At 40.1% G+C, this 12,171-nt stretch overlaps 1 protein-coding gene across 1 annotated transcript in view; it reads right to left on the bottom strand.

Annotated features, from left to right (window-relative positions):
* LOC131959524 (SH3 and multiple ankyrin repeat domains protein 1-like) overlaps positions 1-10,445 on the bottom strand; it is a 48,024-nt gene extending 37,579 nt beyond the window's left edge. The window contains exons 1-2 of the mRNA XM_059324732.1: positions 10,212-10,445; positions 6,148-6,176 (exon numbers count right to left, since the gene is read on the bottom strand). The gene's annotated coding sequence lies outside the window, so the exon portion shown is untranslated. The remainder of the gene's footprint in view (positions 1-6,147; positions 6,177-10,211) is intronic.
* Positions 10,446-12,171: the final 1,726 nt, after the last annotated feature.

Raw genomic sequence — 12,171 nt, 5'->3', positions numbered from 1 at the left:
CTCTATCGGTGACCAAGGACATCGACAGGTGTCTGGCACAGCTTACAGTGGCCTGTAATTGACATAAATAATAATGTAGAGATAAAGAAGCTAGCCAATAGCCAGAGATCCAACAGTAACATTTGATGAGTTCATAGAGTATACCCAAGAGGCAAGAGAATTACTTTGTTATTATTATTATATTTTTGGCTTGAAAACAAAGTGAATATGCTGGTTCGCCACTCCGGCTCAATCTGATTGTTGTAAAGTTGAAAATGTGTATCGCATGATTCTGTACCTCTTTGTGAGGACAAAATATCCTTGCGATGACAGGGAGATGAAGGGAAAAAAAACAACTAGGCGATAGACATTGGCTGTTAGTTTAAGGGTAAAGTTAGTAAGTAAAGTTAGGCTTTAAAATCTGGCTCGGGATTTTGGTTATGGGTTAAGACAACCCTTTTGGTGTGCGACCCCAAGACATCTGTTCACAGTTTTCAATTATTTCAGAAAAGTCTGAAAAAGTAAGCTGCTAGGCTGCATGAATATGTTTTTGAGCTTTCCTCTACCTCTATTAATTATTTGTGCAACCCTCCCTGATTTATCTTTTAACCCCATAGGGGAATCCTGACCAGCTGAAGTAAGGTTAAATGTTAGGGTGCGAGTTTAGGAAAATGGGATCAACCTCATAAAATGTGAAAAGATAGATTAACCTAGAAATTAGTCAGTATATCTACAAAACCTGTCCTGCAGCCATACACTATTATGGGTTGTTTCATACAATTGAACATGACAATTGCTGGTCAACTTTCAAGACATCCATATTTGAAACGCCATAATTACAAAGCCAGCCAGATGACCAGATGTATGCAATACAACCCAAGCCTGGTCTGTTTATTTATCACTGGCCATAAGGAAGTCTGCTAGTTGAGCGTTTCTTGGCGAAAGAGTGATAGCACAGAGGGAAGAGGACTGGCTATGGTCGATTCCCCAAGATGCTCTGAGAGTGACAGGGTGGGCCACTTCAACACAAACACAATGTCTGTCAGAGGAACTGAACCAGGCAGCTAGAGGAGAAAACTGAAGGGTGGTTTGAGGATTAATGAATAAAAAACAATCTAACCACTTATGTTGCATTAGGGGAACATGATGTTATAAATGAATAAACAAATGTCTTGGAGAAAGTGTGGGGCGCATAAAACTTTTTTCATTAAGATATTCCAGCACTGGCAGTGAATTTAAGGCGTCTTAGTGCCTATCAATAGCCATAAAAGAGCTCAGCTGTTACCAGTGGGAATAGAACACTACAGGACCCACCAATGGCTATTGTTGTACGTAAGATTTACATGTTCAAATGTATCACACATAGACCGAAAACCTCTCTAATCAAAATGTGACAAAAGAGAGGCATGTTAACAATCCTAAGGATTTTGAGATTAACACTATCATTCAAGTACACCAAGAGGGAATAGACGAGGTTGATTTATGAACAAAGTCTCATCAAATATTGAACAACATTGAGTCTGCACTAGGCAAGATAAGGAACTCGAAGGACAGGCTGAGAGTAGACGGGAGCCTAATAATTGGGATGTAAAAGCGAAAGGGGAATACACAAGAGAGAAAGACGGAGAGAGTTGTAGTTTGCATAAAGCAGAGTAATCAGATTGAGAGAAAAAAAGGGGGGTGAGAGGACAGCCGTGACTGGAAGAGGAATGAGAGCGAGTGGAGAACTGAGCCAAAATCAACAATAACGTGAGGATGAAAACAGGATGAAAGGAGAGATAGTAATGTTTAAAGTGCTATTTAATTTCACATTCTAACTGGCAACTCCTAACACAGCTTCTGAAACACCATCCTCAGCCGGAAAGACTTATAATGGACGTGGCCATTCGTCTTGTCTTTGCCTTCCCCGCGATGTCACTCAACTCCTACGCTCTGCCACAACAATAGCTCAGATTTAGTTCCTTTTGCCAGCCGTTTGGCTCTCCTGTCCCTGTGCTGGCCATCAGCTCTCCAACTAGTCTTGACTTTTCTTTCTCTTGGGAGAACAGCGGCGATAGAGAGGAATGAATTTCTCTCTCCTGACAGAAACAGTCTGTCTGCGTCTTCTGTCAAAAAGGAATCTCTTCTTTTTTTAGCCACTTACTGAACTGCTCTTTCGTATGACTTATTTGCTTATTTGAATTTTACTCGTACATTCTGAGATCAGAGGAAAATTTTCATGGCACCCTGGACCTTCTAAGTATGCATTGCTTGTAATATCAGCAATGACTTAAGACTTCCTTTACTGCTTTACATGATTTCAAACAAGAGTCAGTTACTTATTTTTGCTGTGATGGCTGATTTAGCCCGTGCGCCAACCTTCACTTTCATTTTACCACAGGGTCTGATTTACTGATACCTGTTCTGGGAGTCGAACCCCACCCTAGTGATGCAACACGGTTGGGGAGCACTGAGGAGTCCACCCCAGTTGACAGGGAGAAAGGCACTTAGTCCACAGCCCCATATATAATATATGTCAGCTGCCAAAATGGCTAGTTAAGAGTGACTGTGCTGCACGCCACTACCAAAGTCTACACACATTTGGCTGGTGGACGGGTGATAATGTCTATAGGTGAACAAATCATCTATATACTATTTTTGACAGGGACCTTGTTTTCTGGTTGAGCTGCAGTGGAGTGATCATAACAGAAAAAGGGAATTTCGTACTAAAAATATCAGCATTGGGAGATATTTGCTTGATTTGTCTTACTTCATATGCTGAAGCCTCACTGTAGATCATATTTGTAGAGAGTCAAGACTGGATTTTGCTCCGTGTCTCTTACATTGGAAGCACATTTGGAAGGGGTTAGTGAGTGGCCTGTATGAACAGGAGGAATAATACAGAGACCAAAAAAATGTTCACGTGGACTCCCGACTACTGTTTTAGGCCTGACTTCAAAAAATCGAACCTCCTTTAACTTCTAAACATACGATATTATATTATGTAATTTTGTAATTTGATTGTTTTTTCTAGATCTTATCAGTCCTATCTCAAACCTTTGAGATATATTCCAACAGTCATGCTATGAAAGAGTAGAAAACATGAACATCTGAAGATTTCAGAAGTTGGCGAGTCCATCTACCCATGGGAGACCCAAGAGAGCAGCTTGACTTTTGAAGAGGCTGATAGAGCAGCCTGACTTCTGATGATTAGAAGCCATGTGGAGACTCAGAGAGAGGATTTCAATAGATCTGGACTGACGTGGTTCCACAGTAAGGAAATGGAGTGAGAGTGAGATGAAGAATTAGGCACTGATTAATCATGATAACGAGGACAGAGATGGATATCCTCCTTGAGCACCTGGAAAGCTAAAATGGATGGATGGAGAGAGAGGTCACTGATACCTCTCCTCTCTATTTGTCCTTGCCTTCACTGAGATCTTTTCTGTACATCTTGCTTTTTGCAAAGCATAGCAAAGTTGCTATAATGACTTTAGGGCTCATTTAGTTGCTTTAGTCCTTTGGGCTCCATATAAACAAAACATTATGCATTTTCCGGCTAATAAGTCAAACTCAAGTCTGCTGCGGTGCAAATTATGCACAATGAAATATAATGTTAGATCTGTTCGACCAATTTTAAAGTGTCATCCCCAATTCATCGCTGCATTTTAAATGATAAATTATAATATGAATTATCATATGTTAAAACATCTACTCTACTCTACTAGAGTTTGCTTTGATAACTGGTGCGACACTGTTGCCTCTGTGCTGCAGGGTTTCTTCTCCTCTTTTGGCTTGTCTCACATGAATATCAGTCCCAGCACAATGTACCATAACCACCTTATGGACAGTCAGTTCCACTCATACTCATATTTCCTCTTTTTTGTCAATCTCTCTCTCTTTTTCTCACTCACTCTCTCCCTATGTAGGACAGAGCATGTGTATAGATATATTTTCAGTGTAACGGTCCCCGGAAAGTAGAATTGGAGATCATCCAAGGAACAGATTGTCCCACTTTTACGTCCTGCAAAAGTGGAGCGGCCAAGTTCTGTCCTCTATATCCCTCTTTTTCACTGGGTCTCCACCCTTCAGCCTTTTTCACACCACCAGTGACAGGGAACCGTTGAGAACCCTCTAAGCCTACTCCAACACAGGGTGGATGGGATGAGTCACTAAACTGAGGGGAGAGGGCACTTGGTTTTATATGAATGGTGCATCACTAGACATCAGGTCTGTGGGTGGTGCTCTGACGTAGGAGTTTAAGGGGGAAGGACTAAGATGGGGTATGGTAAGAGGGTACCCTACTGTACAGTGGCATCACTAAAGTTAACTTTAAAGCATGATACAGCAGAAAAGTCATTCAAAACATAAAAATGAGCACTAAAATTTATTGAGGAATTTTGCAGATTTGTATGCTGCTGCTTTCCTGTTGGGAATACAGTGCTTGGCAATTTCAAGTGGTAAATATATATATATATATATATATATGCTTTATAAAATCTGATGAAATGCAAGCAATAGATTCATCCTCCATGCACCCAAAGATTCTGGCATTCCCCTTGGCGGGGGAGGGGAAACTCTCCTATCCAACACAAACAGATGCCTGTTAGTCAATTCAATATCTGATGTTAATCGCGAAAAAAAATTATAACCCTGCTAATCAGTAATTAAGTGGATAATTAAAAATAATTACTCCCAGCTCTCCCATTTCACAATAAACATCCTGCTCTTTTGATCTGTGCTCCAGCTTGATGTTTCCCATTGCCACCTCACCAAGGACGATCTTTTTTAAGAAAAAGGGGCCACAGCTTACTTCATAGGTTACACGCCGCTCGCCTGATGTTCCAAACACGTGTGCATGCGCATTCACACATACCGTGTGATCACACACACACACACACACACACACACACACACGCACACACAGTTTGACTCCTTAAGCTGCACTCGAACACATCTGTCCTGGAGGAATGGCGAGCAGAAAGCAGCCAGACCAGTCAGCTTGAGCTTGGCTGGCGGTCTCGTGTAGATCAAAGTCGGCTATCTTTCCCCTCAGACTGGATATAATTGGGTCAGGTGGAGCGTGCGCTAAGGGCCTCGCTTCGGCTAAACTTGGCTGGATGGGCTGGGAGACCTCAATGCAGCACAGATTTAGGAGTGAACATCCCCTGCGCTATTTTTGAGACTTCCCCCCTTTTCCGTAGACATTGTATGATAAAGAGCATCTTTGTCCAGCTACACAACAGAAATCCCAAATACCAGGGTTTCTGAACTTTGACTTTTTCTGGCCTGTGACCCCATTTTACGGTCTTCACATTTTCATGAACCAGAGTCTGAGCATAGTATGGAGAATATTTTCAAGCTCTAAATTGATATCGGAAATAATATACATGCGAACTGACGTGAAAATATTTTTGTTTTACAATAGTGCTGCAAACCCCATCCATCTGCAAATGAAGTCAACCCATGTGGGACTTCAAGATTGAGTACCTCTGCAAAAAATAATATTTCAAACCATATGAACATGATTACTTCTGCACCTTCAGTTTTAATATAAAATAAATGAAGCCCAGTTATTGCCTCAGAACAACTTGATATTTCACTTTTGTTACTGGAGGTTATAATTTCAGTTTAATGAGCTAATCCTTGTGGGCCAATATGTGAGACACAATGTTCTTGTTACTGTTTCGTAATAAAGTGTTTCCTTCAGCTAAATGACAGTCGGTATCTAATAACCGTATCAATCTTAATTACATACAAATAAGCAAATAAGATATGCTGGCGTGTCTAAAAGCAAAATACCTGATTTCATGTAACACGATCTTCCATTTCACTCTCCACACATGATATGATAGAAAGTGCATTAAAATGTCATGAAAACAGAGACTTCAGCAGGTTGCCTTCTGTTTTGCACCAACAAAATAAGAAGGGAAGCGCAGATGCAGAGTCAAAACATTTCTAATACAACAGATCATCTCTACAATTCCTGGTGTCAAGTATCCTTTTCAAGGGCATCTCTTTACTTTTTATACTTGTCCCAGAGCTCCTAACTGAAGAGTTCAGGCCTCAAATACAATGAAAGCAGGCCACAGACACACAGAGATGAGCGCAGGATTTAGGCTTTAGGGTGGATTTTATGGCAGATAAACAGCTACAAATAGACTGTCGACTAGTGACAGTTTCACTTACCTTGAACGTCCATTGACATAAAGGTAACACTGAGAGACAAAAGTCAACAAGATACTAATAAATGCTGTTAGACATGGCTGACAAAGTGAGGACCATGTCGATGCCTGTCAGGCCCCATTACAGTTCGTCCACCTACCATGTAATGGGGTGTAATTGACCCTACGGACAGAAAGACCCTTCATTCTTAACTTTATACTTTACTTAATATTATTACACTGCTATTACTGCTCTTTTCACTAAACCAGCAATGTTTATATTCATGAAGCAAAAGGGCAAGAGAAACTGCGAAGAAACCCTCCAATCTATGTACTATTTGTTATCAAATGGAACCGTGACCTGTTGTGGGAGAGCATCTCTACAGAAACCGAGGTAGGATGCAGAAAACAGGAAAAGCAATGAAGGTATTAAATGTGCACCATCCATCTATTTTTAGTGAAAAGCTTGTTCTTTACACCTGCTCTCGATTCAGATCTACAACTACCTTATTACGACACTAAATTGAGCCAGAAATAACCAGCTAAAAAGCCAGCTGACCATGTTGGCTTGAAAGAGGCTGCTGACAACATTTACATGCACAAAATATAAACATTTTTACACAACAACTTTCTTACTAAGCTGTTTGAATGGCTAATCAGGGCTTAAAACTAACTTTAAAGGGTGTTCCAGGCTGGCAACCAGGCATTAGCTTTAAGTTGCAGAAACTGAAAATGAGGTTTCCAATTTTAGCTATATAGTTATATTTTGAGTAATTACCACACTACGCAGTAATACGTCATCTAAATAATGAAAATGTGACAAAAAAATATAAATGTTCCTTAAAGTTTAAGTTTTATCTAATCTGCGCTAAACAGATGCCTGTGCACATATAAATCAATAATGCGACAAATATTTAAAAAATTCTTTATATAATATAATTTTGTGGTGCATGTTTAGCTGCTTGCTGTCCCTATTCTTACTATTAAAAAGTGGTTGCTCCTGATGGCAACCAAAGGCCAAAAAAAGGTTGCAAACTTCTGGCAACCATTACTGTTGAGCCCTGTTAATGAAAATTAATGTTCCACTTATATCCATGCTTACTCAAATTTTTTTCAAAGTTTTACATCTATGGCAGACTTGTTCAACCGTGCAAGTAGTGCAAGTTTTATCTGCCGTAAAAATGTCAATTTAATCAAAATTTAGATTATACATGTGCAAAAAAAGAAGATAATATCAGCATATCCCAAAAATGTTGTGATATCCAAATGGAATATGCTGTTTAGATGACTCATGTATAATTTTAGAATATTGTCATATTAAAAAAAAAAGTAGTATATTTGTGTGCATGTAAAGACTGATGAGACCATTATACTGTAGCTAAAGTTCTATGATCACCCACTTGTACTATCAGGTCTGTCATCATGTGATGTATTACTCCTGTTTTTATGTCATAACGTACTAACTTTAGACTCCAACTTGTGTCCCATTTTAAAAGCTGCCATGTGCGTAGTAGTCTTTGCTGATAAAGTCCCCGTAATCAGTGCATCTAAAATGCAGTTGTTGCTTTCTGAGCCATCTGTGTGAGAATTAACTTGTTGTGTTCAGAAATAGTAAAAAGCAAGAGCTATTTCGGTTTTTCATAATGGTGGATGTGTTGCATTTGCTTGCTCCTGTTTTCATGGCTTACGGCAATCCTCCAGATCTTTCCCCTGGGGGAAATCTCCCTGTACGTAATAATGAAAAGCCTGCAGAGTCAGGGGAAACTGCTCTTCTCCCGCGTTCCATCTTAATGAGCACAACAATGAGACTCTGCCAGTTTTACAAATAACAATTAGAAATCATCATTAATCATTCATTAAAAATCATATGAAATTATCATTTTTATTTAAACATGAAATGACTTCTCAAGGTTATTTGACAAAGATACTCTAAATGTCAGACAGAAGGTGGCTTCTGGCATCTCTTTGCATAGATTTTGCAGTGTTTGTCCTTGAATTAAAAGCAAATGAATATGTGTGTATGCATTTGAATGGGCACATGTGTGTGTATTGTGTTTTTTTTTTTATAGCTCCATACAGCTGTAGCCCAGTTTAATACTCCCATGGGACTGATTTAAGGAACATTTTCTTGTTGGTTTTGCATTTCTGCTTCATAGATACAGTAGCAGCTTGCAGCTAATAGAGTCTAACTGTATTGTGCACAGCAGTGAGCTGTCACTGGAAATATTCTCTCAGTATGTCTGTTTTTTGTCCTACACTCTCTCGAAACCAAACCCCTGGAGAATTACTGGACCATATAGCGCTGTCACATCTGCTACACTGACCGGTCTGTGTATCGACTCCTGTTCCTCCTGCAGAGATTGGAGAAGATGGAACACGTCCGGGCAGGAAAGAACAGCATGAGACAAGACAGGATGGAGTGGAAATAAGTAGGCAGTGGTGGTGGAAATTTTCTGAATCAGAGAGAGACAAACATCTCCACTGACACGTCAAGCTTTCTCTCCAATTCAGTGTTCTTTATGTCTTTCATCTTCCACTCAATTGTTTCATAATTACGCTTTTTTTTTTGGCATTACCCACACGTTATGTACAATCACTCAGTCCCTCTCTGGCACTGATAACGTCACCTGACGTTCTTTGTTCTATTATGATCAATTGTTCTGTGTTCCTGAGGAAGCCATTAATCTTGGTGTGCTCACTCTGCTTTAAATTGCCTTGTTTATTCTCCTACCTTCCCAAATGAACTCCCCCAGGTGCCCCTCGCCAATAGAAAAATAGGGTTTAAAAGCCAGTATTGCTGGTTGTGCATTACACCATGCAGGGCAGCTCTTAGGAGGCTGTGCAAAGTCAATTATGTTACATCTATAGGATGCACAGAGCTGGAACACACCTCAGTGGCTAGGTACGTGTGTGTGTGTGTGTGTGTGTGTGTGAGAGAGAGAGAGAGAGAGAGAGAGAGTCAGTTCTCTGGGGTCCTTAGAGGGTTTCCACCTTTCCACCAGCTGACACCATAAATAGTGCAAGCAGGTAACGACTTTGACAAGTCGCAGCTAAAGAAGTGTGTGAAATGTGGGTGTTGATGAGCTCTCGTTTGATACTGCTAAATGTAATACAATGCTGTAAGTGTCTGGATGATATTAATAAAGCTATTACGTAAATGTTGGCTTTACATAAGCCAGAGTATTAACATTTCTTTCTGATAACTCCCAGACTGATTTCTACCTTGTGTTCTCTACATGAATTATTCCCCCATTAATTCTGTGCATGTATCACTGTAAAACAACGGGTCGTAACCTACTTTGTAACTGTGGGGGAGCGGTTGTAAAACACTGCAATGTATAATTCTGATTCATAATGAACAGGGAATAATCTACTTGAAACAGGGGTCTAACTAGTCACAAGGGATTCAATTATGGCCACGGATTCTGCATGAAAGGCTCATTTAGAGAAATGAACTTTTCCACCATCACTGCCCACTGTGTCCAGTAGAAAAAAGCCTGGAAGCTATGCTTTTAGTTAGAATGTTACCCTAATGTGTCTTTTCACAATTTAATTTCAATGATTCATATTAATTGCAAACATTCACACTCCAAACCTTCATTACAGCTGCATTATTATATGCAACACATTAGAGCACTCTCGCTGATCAGTCTTAAAGCTGTTCTGGAGTGATGTTTGCAATTATTATGTAGTTTTCTTTGGAAGGAGCTGTGATCTTTGTAATTCTTTCTCTGTCCCACTTTGCTCTTCCTGCCCACCTACATAAAACATGGGAATCAGACCTCGGGGGACCTGTACCCCCCTCTCTCTGTTACAATTACAGCAGCACCCACTTATTTCTGTCAAGCGCTGTGACTTCCACCATGCTAAAGATAATTTCTACTTCCTTTGTGTGCCCAATGCTTCTAAATCTTCTTATTACCATCAGTTTATAGATAAAACACACACTTTCAGTTTCTATCATGATTTTTTTATATTATAAACACTTCACATTGCTTTGATTGTGAGATACACACAGCAGTTGTTCTTATTCAGGTTATTCCGTTCCAACCAAAATGAGAGTATAAATAAACATGAAAAAGTAAATACCTTTTAGAGTGCAGTTCAGGCTGTGTTGCTCCTTGTTGTATCCGCAGTGACCTCCTTGATAAACCACAGAGAGAGTAAAAAAAAAAAAGGGGGGCCGGGATTAGAAAATGGGAGAACGATCCAGTTGATAAAATATAAATGAGGTAAAAACAAGAAAAAGTGGTTTTCTTTTTCTCTTTCAAAATCACATTTTCATGCCTCCTAGTCTTAAATGTGCATCGTTGTGAGCCAGTCTGAGTATTGTGCAGCCTCTCTTTCTTTCACACACACACACACACTTTCACCTACTCTATGCCCCGGTTTAGCCGTCTCTCTCCCTCTCTCTCCGTTACACACACATTCGTGCACTCTCTCTCCAGCGCGGCATATTCTCTCTCTTACTTCAGCTGTTAGATTGATCTCTCTCCTTCGTTCTCTCTTTGTACTTCCACTGTGTACCGACGCTCCACCATCCATCTGTCAGTTGCTCTCCCTGCTTTTTTTTCTCGCACCCAAGTGCTCTTCTATTCAATTATCCCCAATTTTCTTCATTACACTCTCTCACTCTGTCTTTTTTGGTCCCTCCACATTCCAACCTCTCCTCCCTCTCTCGCTCATTATTTCAGTCACTCCATCAATCAAATGCACTTACACTCGTCCCATGATATGATTCCCTCCCCTTTATCTCTCCCGTCTCACATGTGCAGTGGATGGATTCAGGCCACCTCTTTGTCCCTCTTGTGTCTTTGATGGTGAGAGCTTCTCATAGAGATAAAGAAATATTGCTCTACCTGACTGACTTTTTCCATTCATAAAATGTAGCTGCATTACCTATGCATTAGAAATAAAATATGATGACAGATATTGCACCTATATGGTTTGTAAGAGTGAATATAACTCCAACTTGCCCACTGATCTGACAGACTTGGAGGAATGTTCTGTAAAAAAAAAGAAAAAAAAAGTATATTCTGTTTATACAAAATTAGAAAAACATATTTTCCCTTGTGGTATCTTTCCATGCAGACATGTCTGGACTTATTAAGAGAGGTTTTAAATCCTTGCTGCTGGGATTTCCGTCCAAATCCCAGTGCAGCGGGGCTGAATAGCATTTTGTTTGTTATGCTCACCAGATTGAAAAATTACATTTGAAGGACTCAACAGCAACAGAAATGACGTCCTGTTTATTCTGGATGATGCACAGCCTACTTTTTTAGAGCTTTGGTTGAACAGACCATTGATACCCATACACTGATTAACCTGGTCAGAGGGCTATGATGAAACGTCAATAATACTTACTTTGAAAGATAGTTATGGAACAGATATCCATTCAGAATTACACTGGTTGGCCCACTGGGGGTAACCTGACGCACCAGATGGTTTGTTACACAGAACCATCTGAGAAGCCATCATTGGAAACTGTTTACACTTTCAAAAAACACTTGGCAGGCGATTGGAATAACCATCTGTCTATCACTGTTAATCACGGGCTAACTTCGACCAATCAGATCAACGGGCTCAGTAGAGCCAGTTGGTAAATCAAACTCGAGACAAGAGTGAAACAATCTTCCATCAGGAAAAGCCTTGAGTCCCGTTGTTTGCTCTTCCTTGAAAAAAGAAACACTCTAGTTCTGATAGAAGTGATGCTATTGCAGCATCTACTCAGCAAAGGCATTGCAATATTTAAGAGTGCCCCCCCCCCCTAAATAAACTACACAGTGTACATGATGCACTACTAATAGATCTCAAGAGCTCACATTGAACACTTCCTCGGGTCCTTAGCAACACAAGTCAATTCGATGTCAGGAAAATCAAAGGGCAGGTGTACAAAGAGACAGACTGAGACTCCTTTTCATTTGAGTTGGATAACTCTAACACCATAAGTCCTCACAAAACACACTGAAAGATGAGATGCATAACTACAAGCAAGGAAAGGTACATAGCACATTTCATAAAGAAGTAAAACAGAGTGTGCTTTACATAA

This window comes from Centropristis striata, chromosome 21 (assembly GCF_030273125.1).
Source record: "Centropristis striata isolate RG_2023a ecotype Rhode Island chromosome 21, C.striata_1.0, whole genome shotgun sequence".
Classification (NCBI taxonomy): Eukaryota; Metazoa; Chordata; class Actinopteri; order Perciformes; family Serranidae; genus Centropristis; species Centropristis striata.
This window is presented reverse-complemented; position numbering and strand designations above follow the sequence as displayed.